Here is an 18301-nt window from a genome sequence, read left to right on the forward strand (position 1 = left end):
TCCAGGAGCCACCAGGCCTGGCCAGGTTTCTAAAGCTGAGGCCACCAGCTTCCCTTCCCCATCACTTCCAGCCAGTCCGGAGCGAGCGTGCACCCTGGGACGTAGCCACGCAGCCAGCAAACAAGGGGGCTTGTCTCCAAGGCCAGGTTGTCGCCTTTGCGGTTCACTTAGACCTAGCCCAAACACTACCAGTTTGACCCAGCGGTCAGATCTCAGGCCGCGCAGTGACGGTTCATCAATCCAGGTAGGAACCGCGCTTGGGCGGTTAATTTGGCGCTGCGGTTTTCTGCCCGCCTTCCCATCGTCTGGCTCGGCAGCCGCTGCACATTTCCATTGGTCCGGATGACTGTCTATCAGTCCATTGCACACCTCCCCCAAACAGCCCGTCAGGCAGGCGCGTGTTGGGGAGGCGGAGCTTTGCCTGGGGGCGGGGCCTCGGCGGTGGAAGGCACTGCGACCGCTTCACCGCCCCGGGTCGGGACTGGAGCGCGGAGGCATCCCGTCGCAGTCGCTGCTCCCGCTGCTGTACCTGGTCAGGTAAAAGAGTCTTTCTTCCTGGCCGTCTGCCCCACCTCTTCTTCCCAGCGAAAGGCTGTCTGTCTGTTTGGCCTCTCCGGTTTTGAGGTTCTGGTCAGAGCTGTTAAGCCTCCTGCCTTAGCTTCCCCTCCAGTAGGTTCCTCCTGCTCCTCCTGACCCCCTAGAATCACCCCAGCATCCCTCTCTACAGAACTCATGGAACTCATGTCGTTAACTCTCAGACCCTAACCTTCTTGACCTGTCAGTGCAGTCTCATTCCAGCTTGGCAAAGGAACACCGGGAGGGTTGGAGGGCCAAAGAGGGAAGAAGGATGCAAGCTTTCTGTCTTCCTGTCTGCCTGTCTTCCTCTATTTCTTTATTTCTTCTTCTTCTTCTTCTTCTTCTTCTTCTTCTTCTTCTTCTTCTTCTTCTTCTTCTTTTGTTTTTTACGATGCAATTGCACCGCAATGAAGTTAGATGGAGAATAGAAGCTGCTTCTTGTTTATCTTGGCAATGATGAGGGTGTCTGTTGCTGTACTGTGCTTGTATTTGTAGGTGACATTCACCATCTCCGTTTTCTTCTGCCATCATTTTGTCATCATCACAGCCATCACCATCAGCATCCTATCTTCCTCCGTCAGAACTCTCTAGTTCTCCAAAGGCTGACTGTTTCTCCTCTATGTAAGTGCTGGACACCCCTCCTTCAAATAGCAGGCATGCCCTTGTCTCCAGAGGCCACAACCAAACCTCCTTTTAACCCAAGGACAACTAGCTGGGAGGTGTGTGTGTGTGTGTGTGTGTGTGTGTGTGTGTGTGTGTGTGTTTGGGGTGGGGGAGGGCAATATTTGCACTTGCAACAGCTTTCCAAAGGAAACCTTTCAGTGTTAATCACCAGCATTTCTGCTTACTAACTCCTAGAGAGTTTGATGCTGGCACTGACACAGTCCAGGTCTGAATGCAGAGTCTGGGGTCTGTAGTATAGAACTGTGTAATGCAAGTTATACCCATAATGAGATGAGTGTCCAGACCCAAGCCTTGGAGACGACCTGGTCAAGCAGGGAAGCATCTGCCTTCCTCCCACAGCGGCTCCAGTTGTGCTGAAGTTTGTTTAGTATTTGTGTTTGGGTATGTGTCACTGTGGCTGTGTCATCTTGGGAGATCTAAGTTGCAAAGAGAGAGAGAGAGAGAGAGAGAGAGAGAGAGAATGAATTTCTGTCGTCTAGCCCAGAAGACATTTCTAGGTATACCTCTAAAACTCAACAACCATTGCTTAGCTCTTTCTAGGACTTGCTGCAAGGTCTATTAGGTCTCTGATTTATTAGCCCCCTTTCAGGAGGAAAGCATTAAAGCTGGGACTCAAATATCAGATTGCTTTAGAGGATTCCCAAGCCCCAGATTCTCCTCAGCCAGAGACAACTAAACACCAATCTTCCTTTCTCTCAAGAGCATGCAATCTAGTGGCAGCACCAACAAATGGCAGGCCTCTATACTTAAGAACTAGGAGGTAGTAGCCTCATTGAAGGGAAACAATGGTAGTAGTTGGCAGAGAGTCGTAATGGTTAAACTCATAAACCAGTTAGGCGTAGGTTCAAATCCTGGGCCAGCCATGTATTAAGTGAGTGACTTTTGATAAGTCATCTCCTTGAACTTCATCATCCAAGAAATGCAGGCAATCTTACCTCTCCTCTCATAGGGAAGTTGTAGAAGGTAGGAGAAGTTATAAATAGTTCCTCCTGGCAGATGTGGCAGAATTAACAATCAGTGTTGTTAGTAATGCTAGCCAACAAGAATAATAAGGGTCCTAAACCCCCACCCCTCGCTCGCTCTCGCTCTCTGTCTCTTTCCTCTCTGTGCTTACTTTAGACCTCAGTACTTATGCTTAGGGGATGATCTTCTTCAGATTCCCAGTAGAGTTGCCTCTTGAAGGGTCCCACTGATTGAAGCCATCTGTGTTTGAGCAGCCATGTCTTGCTCCAGCCTGTCCAAGAGCTTACTTAGCAAGCTCTCAGTTAAGAGGCATTAAAGATGAAGCTTGAGAGAGGACTTCTCTTTGGTCTCTGGGTCTGTCCTGGGCTGTTTTTTTCTCGGTGGCTGTTCACCACACTGACGTGATAAATTGTGCCTTCTGCAGAATCATTAGTGAATGCATTGGCTTCTGCCCAGGGGAAGTCAAACAACTTTTCTTCAAATGTCTGTGGGAATTGAAGCAACTCTAAATCACCACCCTGAAGTAACTTACTGTGTAACAGCATTATTCTTTTCTAAGAATACAAACTAGACAGAATCACTGAGTAACTATGTGTTACTCAGTCTCTTATTCAGAGAAGTTTACATCATTCTGTCCACTGTGGGGAGGGAGAATACTTTGAAATTTGGACTTTATTATCCTTTATGTCGGTAAGATATTTTCTATCGTGTGGGATAGAAATCCAGCAGAAAGGATCCTAAGAAACATGATGAGCATTTGGGTCTCACCTAACTAAAGCCAACCACATCGTTAATATCCCAGTGAGGAAGCCAGCCCTGCCTTTCAGGGGCCTCTGAAGTTGCTGTCCTGCTTTCTAGCTTTGTCTTTGGGCATTTTTTTTGCCAGTTCTCTTTTACCTCTGCTTTTCTCTCTCCTGATGCCCTTACTCTGTTCTGTTACAGACCCTGACCACTCAGTCCCTTCGTATACTCTAGATAAACAGCCTTTCAGCTCCATAGCCCAAGGCTGCTCCCTTCTTCAAGTCTAAGTAAAAAGCCCCAGGAAAGAACTGTACTTGGTAAGCCCTTGGTCCACAGGTCTATTCTGTCTGTATTAAATGCTTTGGTCAAGGGAACAGGGTACTATAGATGGAATGATGGTCTGAGGGTTGAGTTTCATATCTAGTCTTCTGCCGAATCCAGATGTAAAGTTGGTAGCACAAAGGGAGAGAAGAAGGGAGTGGTGTGGGACTTGGCATAGAGACGGTTAACATCCCTGATAGAGATCTGAGGAACGTCTTTACCTGACCTGGTGTACAGTGTAAAGTATTCGGTGCCTCACGGCCTAGTTCATGTTAAAGCTCCAGGTTCATGCATGTTGTTTTCACAGACTGAATTATGTTTCAGATGACCTTGCTTTTACATTTTTAATTTAAACTTTATTTGTATAAGTGAGAAAAATCGTCAGGAATGTTGAAGAGCCTGCAGTAATTCCACTGTTGGCAATTTGATAATGTTTGGAATTGCTTGTCACTTGTCGGCCAAATTTTAACATCAGATATATATATATATATATATATATATATATATATATATATATATGGGATGCACATAGTGTTTGTCTTAAAAATAAGCTTAATTCTCAGCAGGTCTCAGCCTGTGTACTGACAAAAGTTCCAGTCACCCATCTGACATGGTTCATCTCTGCAGAGAAGCTAAACCATGGGAATCAAACGTGAACCTGCACCAACAGGCTGACTTTTGGAAGGAAATGAAACATCCCTGTGTTTAGGGTCTATGCTGAGCTGCTGAGAAAGCAGTAATCCATGTGCCCCATAAAACAATAATTAGCGGGAGGAGGATAGGGTGGGTATTGCCTGCTGACCTTGTCAGCATAAAAGGCTGGAAACTGAGGGATGAACTGTGTCCGTGTCTTCTGAGACTTTTCAGGTCCTTTGGTGGACAGAGGAAAAAAAGGCTCAAGGTAATGGGGTTTTCTAATGATTTTCTTTGTTCCCACAGCCCTTGAATATATACTGCCCTAATGCTGGGGTGACTGTGGGAGAGCTGGCCCTCCATTGGGCCTCCCTACCTCTGCTTTCCTAAGCTGAACCCTCCGAAGCTCTCTGCAGGAAGTCAGCTTCTAGCCATGTCCTTTTTTGCTCCTTTCTCCAAACCAACACATCTCCTTCTCTACCTTAATCAGAAGTGACTTGTTTTGTGTTCTGTTTTATTACAGCCGTCCCCTTTCCCTTTCTGAAGTATCAAATTGCTCTTAAACACCAATGTCCTTTGAATTAAACGCATTTTACCTTGGTCTTGGCAAGCTATTGGGGGCCATATGTCAGAGGCAGGCAGGACCTCTTAGCATTTGTGTTTCCCATCAGGGTTGGGCCCTTAATTGAGAAGCAGCAGACTGGAGAGGGTAGACACCAAGCAGCACAGGAAAGAGCATTATGTCTCCGCTGACAGTCCAATCCTCACACCCCAGCCCTGAGAGTGCCCTTGGGCAAGAAACTGGGAGACCCGAATGGCCTCACTGCCACATTAAAAAAAAAAATCCATCAAATAGCGCAGTACTGTTGTTAAACGAACTTGAACCCACGTGGGCATCCACTCACACTCCTCCGGGTTTGTTTCCCTATGACACCTGCTATGAAACATGGGAAGAAAATGTACAGGTGTTTCAGAGGGAACAAGAGTCTGCCCGATTAGTAGAGAAGCCTTCCCCACTGACCTGTTCACTGTAGTGATTCGGGTTTCCTAAACCTGACCCTCATGCCGATGAAGTGCAGTGACATTGTCTGAGTGAATGATGTCACCTCCAGGACAGAGGGCAGCCTTCTGAGGGGGTGAACAGGGTGGTGCTCTTGCACACGGAGGGCTCCACCCGAGTGCCAACATCTTTGTCCACAGTGTCGGCTTCTCTGAGTACAAAGAAAGCAAGTTGTTTGTTATTGTTGTTGTTGTTGTTTGTTGTTGTTGTTTTGTTGTTTTGTTTGTTTGGTTGGTTTTTGCACTTTGCTGGTGTAAAATTGCTGAACTAGGAGGTAGAAAGTATTTTGGAATAATTGCTATGGAAAAAAATAGTTGATAATGTTTCTCTTCTGAGAAAAATAAACATTGTTGTTTTCAAAAGTGTTTGGCCCTGAAGAGACAGTAAATAAAATTGCCCCATCCAGTGAGAAAAAAAAAGGTCTTGTCTCTTATCTACAGAATAGTTTGTGTGTGAGCACTAGAGCAGTGGGTCTCAACTTTCTTATTACTGTGACCCTTTAATACAGTTCCTCATGTTGTGGTGAACCTCAACCATAAAATTACCTAATTGCCACTTCATAACTGTAAATTTTTTTTACTGCTATGAATCGTAATGTAAGTATCTGATATGCAGGATGGGGGTCCCGACCCACAGGGTCTGAACTGCTGTGTTGCAGGGTAAGATGTAGGATGTGTACTTCTGCTTCCGTGGCTTCACTGGCAAGGAGCACACCTTGAGCTCTTAGCCCTGTTCATACTAACAGCTGGGGTTTCAGCATTCCAACACACAGTCCCTGTCATCTAATGTCTAGGGAAGAAAAATATCCTTAACAGATATTCTAATAGCAGGCAGGGAGACCTCCCCCCGGCCCCCACGCCCTCTGCCTCCAGACTCACCCTGGGCCTGATGCAAGGATTTAGATTCCTTGCCTTGATTCCTTTCTGTGCTGACCCCTCTTGTGACAGAGAAGTGGCACTGACCTTGCCTCTTGGACAGAAGAGGGGCCAGGACTCACAGAGGTCAGCATGCTTGCTCCAGGCCACCGTTTTAAGTAGAATCTGGTTAGTGTTTTGCCCACTCCCTAAGCTTGCATTCTACTTTCTGTCCCTAGTAGGCCAGTGAGAATACTCCTGGTTTTAATTTATTTTACTTTAGAGCAGGATAAGCCATAAATATAGTGCAATATTTTGAGTACAGATCTAGTGAAAAGCAAGTCCAGCTTTTTATACTCATTGAAGTGGTCATCTGTTCCCTTTTTAGATGAAGACAGTCACTTAGGACACATTTCTAAGCCTAACATGCATTTGGAAAGCTTTGCAAAAAGATTTTTTTTAAAGCTAACAGATCTGCAGAAAGTGGAATTCATTTATAGAGTTGGCACCAGTCCTGGCCTTGTTTGACAGTGTCCTCATCTCCATGTGTCTCTGTCTCTTCTGTAGCATTCTCTTATCTTCTGTCCTTAGGCCATTGGCAGGGCTTTAGAATTCTGCTTTTGACACCCATTCAAGGTAAATAAGGTTAGCACAGGCGTATATAGTAGAGGGTACTGTCTCTGTGTCACCTGATTTGGCTTGAGTTAGTCCTTATTTTAAGCTTTGCAAACATATATAAATTCTAATTTTTAGGAATATTTAAAGACCTGAAATTCCATACAACCACAGTAGCTTAAGAAAAACAGTGACAGATTACTAAAGAAATCATGGTGTTGTTGTTGTTGTTATTGTTGTTTTGTTTGTTTCATTTTGTTTAGTATAGATTAGAGTTTATTCAGGGCATGGGGAGAGAAATTATGAAGGTAGTAGGGCAGAGAAAGAGAAGGGAGAGGTAGAGAATTAGAAGAGTAGAAGAGGAGAGGGGTAGAGGAGTAGAGGCCGGCCATGAGCACGTGGAGAGAAGGGGGTAAGGGAATGGGGAGAGAAGAGACAAAGGGGGAAGAGGGGAAGAGGAAGAGAGCAAGAGAAATCATGTTTTCTTAATCAGCAACATGTGCATAATTCTTACACCCACATTACTCTGTAAGGAAGTATCGAGGTGGTTTTTTTTTGTTGTTTTGTTTTGTTTTGTTTTTTTTTTTATTTCACAGTAGAGAGCAGTGAGATTTGGATGTGAAAAATGACTTGCCCAAGGTCACTCTTGTTCAATAGCACAGCTAAGAACAGATCCAGGTCACCTGACACCCTGGCTTCTTTCAATACATCACTGAGCTCCTTTCTGAAAACAATTGCCCTGCTCATTCCAAATGGGGGGGGGGACCCCAACTGTTTCATTTTCACTTCAGGATGTTACATATCCATAGTTGCAATTTATCACTATTTGCTAAATTAAAGAGCTTAGCCTAGACAGAATTTATTATGAAACATAAGCTGCAAGCTGGACAGATGATACAGCACGGTGGACAGATGATATAGCACGGTGGAACTTCTGCCTGTGCCACATCTGCAAGGGAGGAAATGTGCAAGAAGTGGGATGGTTCAGCCCAAGAGTGCACACAGAGGGCTGTGTCATGGCCCTGGGGAGTAGCATAAGAAAAATGAATGTCATGAGCTACAAGAGGGTTTGAAAAACTGTAATGTAAAGTTTTTAAAGGAATAGGGTGGGCTTTCACTGTTACAAGCAATTTCCCCTGATGGAGAAACCCAGAGAGAGGTGGCAAAACCACAAGAAGTCTCCTTTGCTCTTGTCTTTGTCAGTCAAGCCTAGCAGGTAAGAAGCCCCATCAGGGAGGACGGCCACAAAGCAAGAATCTTAACTCTTAATTTATTACAGACAACTTTAATTTCTGTTTTAATCACGTTCCTTCTGTGAAGGTTAAACAGTCGGCCTCTACCCTCCTGAGAGCTACACCCCTTCAGCGTCTTTGCATCTCTCCCTTCCCCCTAAGAACTCTGGAAGAATCCTCCTTTCGTGTTTCTACAGGACTCTTCATTTATAAAAATATCTTTCTTGTTTAGTAGCCTCCAAGAAATTCTCTAAGAAGTTTTCATAATTCTCCTGAGAAATTCTAAGGATTTTAAGATGTGGGAAAAGCTAGAGCTATTCACCAGCTGTTTCTCTTTTCCTCCTTACCCCATTTCTTCTGATAAGATAACTGCCTACTTTCATGGCTTTCAAGGAGGGAAGTAGGGAAATAAAAATATAGATTAATATCGCTGAATATTACTCTGCTCTAGAGTAGTGATTCTCAACCTTCCTGATGCTTTCACCCTTTAATAAGGTTCCTCATGTCGTGGTGACTCCCGATCATAAAATTATTTTTGTTGCTACTTCATAACTGTAATTGCTACCATTATGAATCATAATGCAAATATCTGTTTTTCAATGGCCTTCGGGAGTCCCAACTCACAGGATGAAAAATGCTGCTCTAGAAACATAGTAACTTGGGATCTCTTGTTAACAACTACTTCACTTCTAAGGATGGTCTATAAGGTTCATATATTAACATCCCTATCCATGGCCACACCTATTTAAATGAACAATTTAGTTTTCACCCAGGTGGGGCCACATGACTGACTTTTTTCCAAACCAGAGTTTTGTATTAGAAGATGGCCGTATGTAGGAGTCACTTGAGTTAAGTTACAGAGAAGTACTCAAGGGTCCAGCCTGAGGAGCCTCCTTCTGGAAGGCTCTGCTTCTGCTCCTTCCTGTCTTCGGCTCACTCTTCCCTTTCTCCAATTTCATAAAATGGTCCATGAATTCCATGGTGTCACATTTGCTTCTGATTCTGATCAAGGTGGCTTAAAACCCAGCTTCAGCCACTTTCACTCAAATGTTATGTAAGAGTGATCACCATTTTGCCAAAAACAAAGCCAGGGTGAAGAGGAAACTGAAATCCAAGATAGGTCTTCGGACTGATAGTAAGATAGAATCTAGCCACTTAGGTAGGATGTGTCTATCGAATAATTTAAAGTGACAGTCCTATAAACTGAATTTGTGATTCCTGAGCACACTTGGGCATGTTTTTAAAAACAAAACATTTTTAGTTCTAGGTACTGTCTTGACCCCTAGTGAGAGTTGAATAATCAAAATTTTCAAAACTGGCAGCTCTTGCGTTCAAAGGATGACCTGAGAGGTGGGTATGATAGAACCAGGATGAGGTAGCTCAGGAAATATGGGCTTTAAAGGGGTTGGACAGGAGAGGAGCTAGATTACCGTACAAGAAGTGAGAATACAAAATTGATGGAAATAGATTTGGCTCAGAATAAGAGAAACATTTATATTTAGAGCTGTCTGGAATGCCGTGCGGTTTCCTTATATGGTTGAGAATTAAGTCCAGGCAAGGTGGACTAGGTATCCATCCATAAGGGCTGCAATCATGGAGAGAGGCCAGCACTGAGAGGGGATGGGCACAGTGACTAATATCTAAGTTTTCTTTACATTAAAGATTGTATCATTTTCCCTATGAATAACACTAACCCATGGACTAGAAATGCCAGCCCTACTTTGACAGGATGCAGTAGGAGTTAAAACACTTCACAAACAAGTTTTATAAAATCTCTGTTCTTTCCTTAAAACATACAAAAGCTACAAAGTTTGATGGGCAGAAGACATTTCCAAAAGTAAAGGCAATAAAAATTTATTTATACTTTATATTATAGTCAACAGTGATTAAAGCTGTTCACGGCCAATATGTTGTTTACAAAAATTGAAAAAGTAACGCACAGAATATGAATATGATAGTGCTAAGAACAGGGGATGCTGGATTTTTACATGAAATCAGCTGGTTCCTTGAGTTGTTTCAAGTAATAGCAGCATAAACATCTTCTAAATAAATGATATGCTTTTCAATTCCATGGTATGTGTGCATATGTGTTTGTATGCGTGTGCACATCCATGTATGTCTGCATTTGGAGCCCACAAGTGTCTTCCTCCATTGCTCCATTTCTTATGGTAAGACAAAGTCTCTCACTGAAGCCAGGATTCATCATTTCTGCTAGTCTAACTAGCTAGATTTCCCCGGGGGTCCAATCTCTCTCTGCCCTTTGAATGCTGAGGAAACAGTCAGTTGGGTACTCAGTACCCAACCTGGCATTTATGTTGGTTCTGGGAACCCAAACACCAGTCTGCATGGTTGCGTGGTAAACGCTTTACAATGACATAACAGGTTGAAATTATCTAACAGTAGTTAAAATACCTGGAAATGCAGTGTAAAGGAAAAGTCCATAGAAGCTGCATGTGTAAGCCATCTTCCCAACCCTGGGCCCACTTGATGAAAATAATGCATGTTGATGATCAAGAATTCCAACGAGGCCAAAAATTATGAGACTGTGAAAATGATTTAAAATTATCTCATACTATAATTCCCATTATTAACCATATTATTTCAGACGTTATTTACCTGAATGTTTGTAAACATTTGTGTAAGAATGAATAAAAAAATTATAGTGAAAATAATATAATTTTTGGAATTCTAAGAAATTAAAGAAAATGAAACTAAAAGAATTGACCTCAATTTCAGATATATTATATCTCTGAAAACTCTGACTAAAAATAATATGAATTTTGGTTAAAGATAAGCTATGCTTATAAATTGTTGTCCTCATACAACATTGATTGAGTTAAAGATGAACAGAAACTTTTCCCCTTCCCTTGCTATGCCTTGAGTGTTAGTAAATACATTCTTCCTTCTGTATGGTTCTATCTTGTTTTTCTCTTTGGGGCTGGGAGGAAACTGGTGGGAGTTGGGAACTAGTGTTGCTAAGCTTCAACGGCTTCCAGCCATGCACATTCTGGGTCCACTCCCTTTGTACTTCATTTATAAGTATTTTTCCTACTGTTGGATAAATGTCAGCCCACCTTGTTAATATATCCCTAACACTCTGGATCCAAGGCATTATTTAAACTGCTAACCTATTGTTTACTCACCAAAATGTTACTGCACATTGACTTAGCCCCAGGAATTTCCATAGAAAATCCATATTAAAGTATACATAGCCCCTGTACTCAAATAATACTGCCAATCATACAGTAAATTCGTAGTAAGTCAGTTCCATGGTAGCTGTCGTTCCATATCACCTTAGGATATGTGTTTTACCAAGTCCTTATGTAAAATTTTCCGTGTTAAGTGCATTAAACGTTGGGCCTAATTTTTGTCTTGATCCAATAGGAAGACATTTACTGCCCCTGTTTTATTCATGACAAAGCTGAGTTTCAGCAAGTCCTATCCTAAAGTTCTACAAAAGATGCTGATTGTCAGGTTCGTGGAACTGGCTCCTGGTCTTTGGCTGTTGAAAATGATCGAGGAAGGAGATGCATGCAGGTTGACTGTGATGGAGTGAGGTGAGGTGCACAACCGTGCATGTACAGTACAGTTGAAGAGTTAGAAGGTGGCTCAGGGCAGGGTCTAATATAACGAAAGCCCTTTCACTCCCCTAAGCCTTAGTTTTATGTCTATAAAATAGGGTTAGGGGTGAGAGTATTAAATACAATAATACTACATAAAGTATAAAGTATGAGATAAAGTAACACAGTATCTCCCTAAGTGATCAAGAAATAGCAGCCATTGGCATTTTTAGTGTTTTTAATAAAACCCTTGGGATGTTCAAACAAAAGAACACCTGCCCACCCAGGATTTCCAGGGGATGAGACCTTTTCCTTACACTGTGATGAAAGCCCAGGAATTCACCTGGTGGGAGGCAGATAGAATCTCAGTAGGAAGTGAACCGTGAAGCACAGGCTGAGAGGTCCTGCTGAGGTGCGCAGTATCTGCCCTGCCCTGTGTACCTCTTGTGGCTTCCTTCCTTCCTTCACTTGTACCTCGAGAGCCTCTGCAAACAGGAGCATCTGTGTTCAGAGAAGCTGACTTGCAAATAGACTACCTTATCTTACTGGACCATCTTCCCATTGAGAAGGTGAATGAGTCAGTGTCTGCGCAGCTCCAAGGAAACCTGAGGTGACAGGGCAGCTTCAGGGCTTTTGGTCCAGAAGGCTCCTGAGGCCATCCCAGGCCAGTGTAAGTACAATGGATGACTGGTACTAAGAAGGCACCTACAGCCCCTCTCACAGTCTAGATCAGCATTTCTGAATCTTCTCTTCATTGGCACCCACTTCTGTGAAATGTTCATACAACAGCAAGATTGCATTCCATTTATACAGTTTACTTAGACCTGCCTCATGCTAAGAAAGAGGAAGATTTACTCCCTTCCTAATAACCAAGTGGGATGAGACCGCTTCAGAAATCCTCTTCAGGTAGGCTCCAGATTAGTCTGTATTCCACAAAGCAGTAGAAAATCATGTTTCTCCCAGCTTAAAACTCCACAGTGACCTCCTGTTAACACTTGGAATTCAGATTCTTAGGCCATGGGTCCCCAAATTTGCCTCATCTGGATGCTCCTGCCTGCTGCTCTAATCTGATCTAAAGCCAGTCTGTTTGTAGAGAAGAATTGCTCCCATGGACAAAGCAAGACCACTGACCAGAAAGCCTTGGCAGCCTTCTCTGTGCAGGGTGGATGTAGAGAAAGTCCCACAGTAGCAGTTATAACTGCAAAAGGGCTCAGAAGTCGGGGAGTTGGCTGTTCTAGAAAAACCACGTGAGACATTTCTACAAAAGTGTCAGGCAGGGATAGAACCTGGTGTAAAAAAATGTGCAGGAGCAAAGCTGTGAACTATATGAAAAAATATTCAGAGTAATGTATATGACATTACTGAATGGCAGAGAGGAATCACATCCCATACAGATGAAATAGTATGTGCAGAGGCCCAGGGAGGGCTATGTGGCCTGTACTGGAATCTCTAAAAGGTAGTTGTGCCTGGAGTAAAACCAGCCACACTGTAAAAGCCTCCTTGGCAGTGGGAAGCAATGACCCCTGGGATTAGAGTCAGTAAGAGGGTCTAGCGCATAACGTAACAATTGCAATTCCCGGTATAACCCCTACTATTGCCAGATACTATGTTATTCAGTGGATGCTATCAATATCATTAGCTGTATGGCAAGGATGGGAAATAAAGGCATCCAGAGATTTTAGAGCTGTCTCAAGTTGTCACGCTAAAAATGAAAGAGCTGCCATTTGAACCTGGGTCTTAAAACTATGCTAAAGGCAGGAATCAGGGATAGCCTGTACCAAAGACAATGAGCTCAGAGGCATCTGAACATCTGAATTCTTTGGCATAGTAGATATGGTGGTTTGGATAGGAATGGCCCCCATACACATGTATTTGAATGCTTGGCCCACAGGGAGTGACATTATTAGGAGGTGTGGCCTTGTTGAAGTAGGTGTGGCCTTCTTAGAGGAAATGTCACTTACAGGGTAGGCTTTGCGGTCTCAGATACTCAAGCTAGGCCTAATGTGGTATTCACTTCTGCTGCCTCTATCAGTATTGAACTCACAGCTTCTTCTCCAGCCTTATGTCTGCCTGCATGGTGCCATGTTTCCTGCCATGACAGTAATGAACTAAACTCTGTACCTGTAAGCCAGCCCCAGTTAAATGTTTTCCTTTATAAGAGTTGCCATGATCATGGTGTCTCTTCACAGCAATAAAAATCCAAACTAACACAGTAGGGTTGAGGCAAACCTTATGCCATAGATGGTGTGATGGCTATTCTTGGTTGTCAACTTGACTATATCAGGAATGACTTGCCATCCAGAATTGGAAGGGACACATGTGAGACATGTTTCTGCTTCATCTGAAGTGCATAAATCCATGTCTAGTCCAGACCTTTGAGGCAGGAAGCATGCTTTTGGTTTGAATCTTGAGTTGGGAAGACACACCTCTGTTCTGGGTCATGCCTTCTGGGAAAGCCTGTTTAAGGACACTGAAGACAGAAGCCTTTGCTCTTTGCCTGCTTGCCCTCTTCAGCTTGCTAGCAGATCTACTCCTTCACTGGCTTTAGAGTGTACTTCTTCAGGATTTCAGTGTAAGACCATCTGAGACATCCAGCCTTTGCACTGAGCAACCACTGGAATCTTAGACTTTCCATCACTGCCAGCCATTGTTGGGTTAGATAGACCGCAGCCTATAAGTCCTTTAATAATATATACACATATCATCATATAGAGTAAGAAGAGGGTTCTAGTTTCATTTCTTTTGGATTCCCAGTTTTCCCAGCAACATTTGCTGAAACAATACTTACTTTTCCTAATTGATGCAAAATCACAACTCTCAACTTAAGGGGAATAACAAATAATTGAGAGAGAGGGAGAGGGAGAGGGACAGGGAGGGAGAGAGAGAGAAAAAAGGAGAGAGGAGAGAAGAGAAGAAGAGAGAAGGGGAGGAGAGGAGAGAGAGATCGAGATCCATTTTATAAGTTCTGTTATTCTAGAAAATACAGACTAATACAGATGGATAGAGAGGTTGGAGTCCCAGAGCAGGTTAGAGAACCATAATGTGAGTTTCAACTATTAGATCAAAACTCTAGAAGGTCTCCAGTTGAAGACTCTTACCTTTGTACATGGGCCAGGTAGGGGAACTTAAAGACAGCCCTTCAGGTGCTCTATGTTAAATGTCAAATCAAATGTCTAGATTAAAGAAAAGGAGCCTTGGGAATACTGGGGTGGAGGGGTAGATGTGGCCTGAGTCTCACTGAAGCTGACACTGATTGCTTAGTAGCAATAGAGACAGTTTTAAAAACGTTAAGTTTTTAATCTCTATGTACTGTAGTTTCAATGCTTTTGACTACTTTTCTTTTGGTTCTTATTGATGAATATGTGTGTTTTCTCCCTATATCTAAATTTCTTAAACTTCATTTTCACCTCTTACTATCTCGTGGGTCTTTTTTGCTCTAGACATCTCCATTCAGATCCTGTGTGCACCTTGAAATTTCAATTTACCTAGAAAAACAGTTTGGTGAGTGTGTCCCTTCCCCTGCCTGAAGAGTTATGGAATAACACTGTAAATGGTTAAGGGAGGTTGAGAAACTTGTCAAAGAATCTTCCTACTTTGTTAGTAATTAGTAAAACTGGACCTGAGTCCAAGGCTTCTCACTCTTAGTTCACTGCTTTCCTCTACATCTGCACTGCAGGATGTGCGCTGTTTCTTGTGCAGAATGCTCAACCAGAGCACATGGGGGATAGGGAGTAGTCCATGCTCTGTGGTTGAAAGAGAAAAGCCAGCAAAAGAGTGAGTTTGTCTTCACAATGATCCCCAGAGTCTTTATTAGTCCTTGAAGAGACTTGAGAGCCTGTGGTCCCAAACCACATTTATATCTTGGGTCCACCACTTACAACCTGAGAAACCATGACAACCCCCCCCCCCCCGCCCCTGTCCGAGCATCAAGTTCTTTCTGGGTAAAATGGACATTATATGACCTACGTCATAGACTTTGGTTTTGTGAAGATTGCATTAAAACAGGTAGAAGAAATGCCACTTAGTGATCACTAAGTAATAAGAAATATCTTATTTAAAGACACAGGCTGTTTGTCTCTCAATTTAGAAACTCTCTTTGTATTCTAGACTAGCTTCTTAGCTATAGAAAGCAGTGTTAGGTTGTCATCAGGACTGGGAGGACTCTTGAACCCTATCAGTACTTCCATTATTTAAATATAACTGTAGTCTTTTTAATTAGCTTCACAGTCTGCCATTCTTCACTGAAAGGGAACTTTGAAAATGATTTTATGAATAGATACATAATAAAAACCTGAATAGCCTATAACTGGTCATTTTTCTCAGAATGAGTTTTCTTAGAGACAAAAAAAGAAAGTATAATTAGAGGGAACAGAAATACAGAGAGGCCAGCTAGAGATGCTGACGGGGGAGGGAGAGAGAGAGGAGAAAAGGAGAGAGGGAGAGAGGGAGAAAGGGAGAGAAATGGTCAATCTAGAATGGCGTAGAGGAAGAGGCCCACTATGTAGTAATAGTCCCACAAAGATGGTTAAAAGGAAGATATCCTAATACCCTTGTTGCTCCCAAGAGCTGTCTTTCTCAAACCCACTTCAGTAAAGTTCATGTCTCTCATATTTTTATGTGCTGATCTTGCTGCAGTTTTAAGATAAATTACCTTTTAAATAAAATGGCATTTGTTGCGGTAAAAACACCAACCCAAATAAGCCCGTACAAAAAAAAAAAAACAACAAAAACAAAAACAAAAAACCACAACTCAATTAATATGAATACAAGCTGCGCACCTAGATTGGGCATATCTACCACTACACTACCGTATTCCCCAGCTATGAGAGCCCTCATAACTTGTGGTTTCTCCAGGCCATGTGCTTCAGCTCCATCTTTCCTACTAGACCTACCTCTACAAAGAACAGTGCCTGCCTTTAAGAAAGGTCCAGTGAATTAATTACGGTAGACATAGAAAGAAAAACTCTTTGCATCTAAATGTTCTCCTTCGTACAGTGAGATTCCCATCCAGGCCTACAGCTAAGCCCTCAGATTTTCAAATAGAAATCTTGATGTAATTGGCCCATGACAACTTGCTTTTGGAAGCAGCAGAGTGTGGGTTGTAGGAAGATTTCCAATTGAGTGCTCAACTTTTGTATGAATCAAAGTATTGATCAGTCGGTCATACTGATAGCATGTGGATATTGGCAGTAGTAACACTGTAAGGAGTCAAGAGCATGAAAAGTGCTGGGAACTTCATCAAGAATCTAATGGTGAATATTTGGCTGTCTACTGATCCCTTAAGTATAGGCCAACCAAATTGTATGTGTTGAGGTCTCAAGTGGTCTAATTACCTAAATCAGTAAAATGCAATGATTATTGGAGCTATCTTTCTGTTTGAAACAAAAATCTTGTACTTGGAAATATTGCGGACCATGGCTTGAAGAAATATAAATTATATTTACTTTTTTCCAACAAAAACTCACATAATAATAGATACCAGACCAAACCAAACCAAACCACCACCACCACCAAACCTAGCTCAGGATGGAAACAGTTCTTCCAAGTACAGAATCGTCCATGGCAGTAGACATTACCAATCCAGCAGCAGATTAGGGTATGAGGAGACACTGATCAGGAATGCTTCCGGGCCTGTGGAGCTGCATGGGCAATTACTTCGTTCCATTACAATGTCTATCACAGAACCATCATATCATGGTGGATCCAAAGGGCACAGGATGTCAGGCTTCTCTTCAGAAGTCCATTTGCCTGTATTTAATTCTTTTCTTTGAGATGGAAAGCACACCTAATGTAAGGGTCCGTGATTCACCAAAGACTCAAATAATATGTAATCAAAAAGAGAGTTTTATTCTGCAGAAGCCCAGCATGCTGGGGTCTCCCGTTATCAGGATAGAGAGACCACCAAGTGAGTTCACAGGTTCGATTTAAATCACATTGGAGTTCCCTGGTGATGAGCTTTATCTCTAGGCTTTCCAGAACCATTATTGGGGCATTTAGCCCGCAGCCTGGATTTTTTGTTTTTTTTGTTTTTATTTTCCTGTTAGTCATTGACTTGCCTGGACTTGCCCAGTTCTTAGGCCTAGTCTCCTTAACTGCCAATTTGAAGCCTGTCATGGCGTCAACCTAGCCTTCTCACTATTACTGAGCTTATTCTCTTTCATGCTCTTTCTTTTGTCAGATGCTTTTTTCATCCTGTAAACAATTAACCCAGTGATGACGTGTTTGCAGGTTCTATTGAGATCACATTAATTCATTATATCCTGTTTACATTGGGCTTAGTTTACCTCTTAAATCCCCCCTCAGTTATTTCCTAGTCTCTTCGTGTTCTCAGTACTCCAACCTCTTGTGCTTGTCTCTAGCCTTGTCCTCATCACACCTTGTCCCTTCCTCCTCTGCGCTCCATTAAGACACTGCACTGTGCTGGTGTAGCTCAGCTGGTGTAGCTCAGCAGTAGGCAGCTTGCCTAGCCAGGGCAATGCTCTGGGCTTCATCCCTATTGCCACAAGAGAAAAAGAATCCCTGCTGGGAACGAGTGGCCCCTGTCTCCTGGGCCTGTATCAGCACAGCTTGATTTCATGGGCCTGCAGAGCTTTTCTCTACAAGCATCAGCTATGTCCTACCTTTGTTCAAAGCTTGTCTCTCTTTCTCCATGCTGTTGTAAGCTTTTTCTCTCTACCCTTTTCCCTGCGTCATGTCTTCCTCCAGATTTTTATAGCCAAACATGTCATCCCCCCTTTTCCTTTCACCTTCAGCCTCTCAAATATCTCCCTGAGCACTTACTTGTTCTAATAAAGCTACCTTGTTCACCGGCACGAGGAAAAGGTAGACTCTGTGTACCCCGGAGTGGGCTCAGGTTCGTCACCTGGTGACATAAACCTTCTGTGATGGCATTTAGCTGTTAAGTCAGTGTGTGGTGGGGTATGTGCTGTTCTTCTCTTATTGGAAACTTTCCAGATACCCGTCCTCTTCCTTGCTGCATTATTTCTGTGGCATAGCTAGACTCCTTCACTTATCTTGCTCTCTGGTCTTAAAATTGTATTATTTATTTCACATCCTCCTTAC

The 18301-nt window shown here is 42.9% G+C and overlaps 1 protein-coding gene across 2 annotated transcripts in view; it reads left to right on the forward strand.

Moving 5' to 3' along the window:
* Positions 1–396: 396 nt before the first annotated feature.
* Fmn1 (formin 1) overlaps positions 397–18301 on the forward strand; it is a 377899-nt gene continuing 359994 nt past the window's right edge. Inside the window, exons 1-2 of one of the 2 annotated variants that reach the window (XM_087651256.1) lie at positions 473–537; positions 1072–1197. The gene's annotated coding sequence lies outside the window, so the exon portion shown is untranslated. 2 annotated transcript variants of the gene reach the window in all.

This window comes from Rattus norvegicus, chromosome 3 (genome assembly GCF_021556685.1).
Source record: "Rattus norvegicus strain SHRSP/BbbUtx chromosome 3, alternate assembly SHRSP_T2T, whole genome shotgun sequence".
In the NCBI taxonomy this organism is placed as follows: Eukaryota; Metazoa; Chordata; class Mammalia; order Rodentia; family Muridae; genus Rattus; species Rattus norvegicus.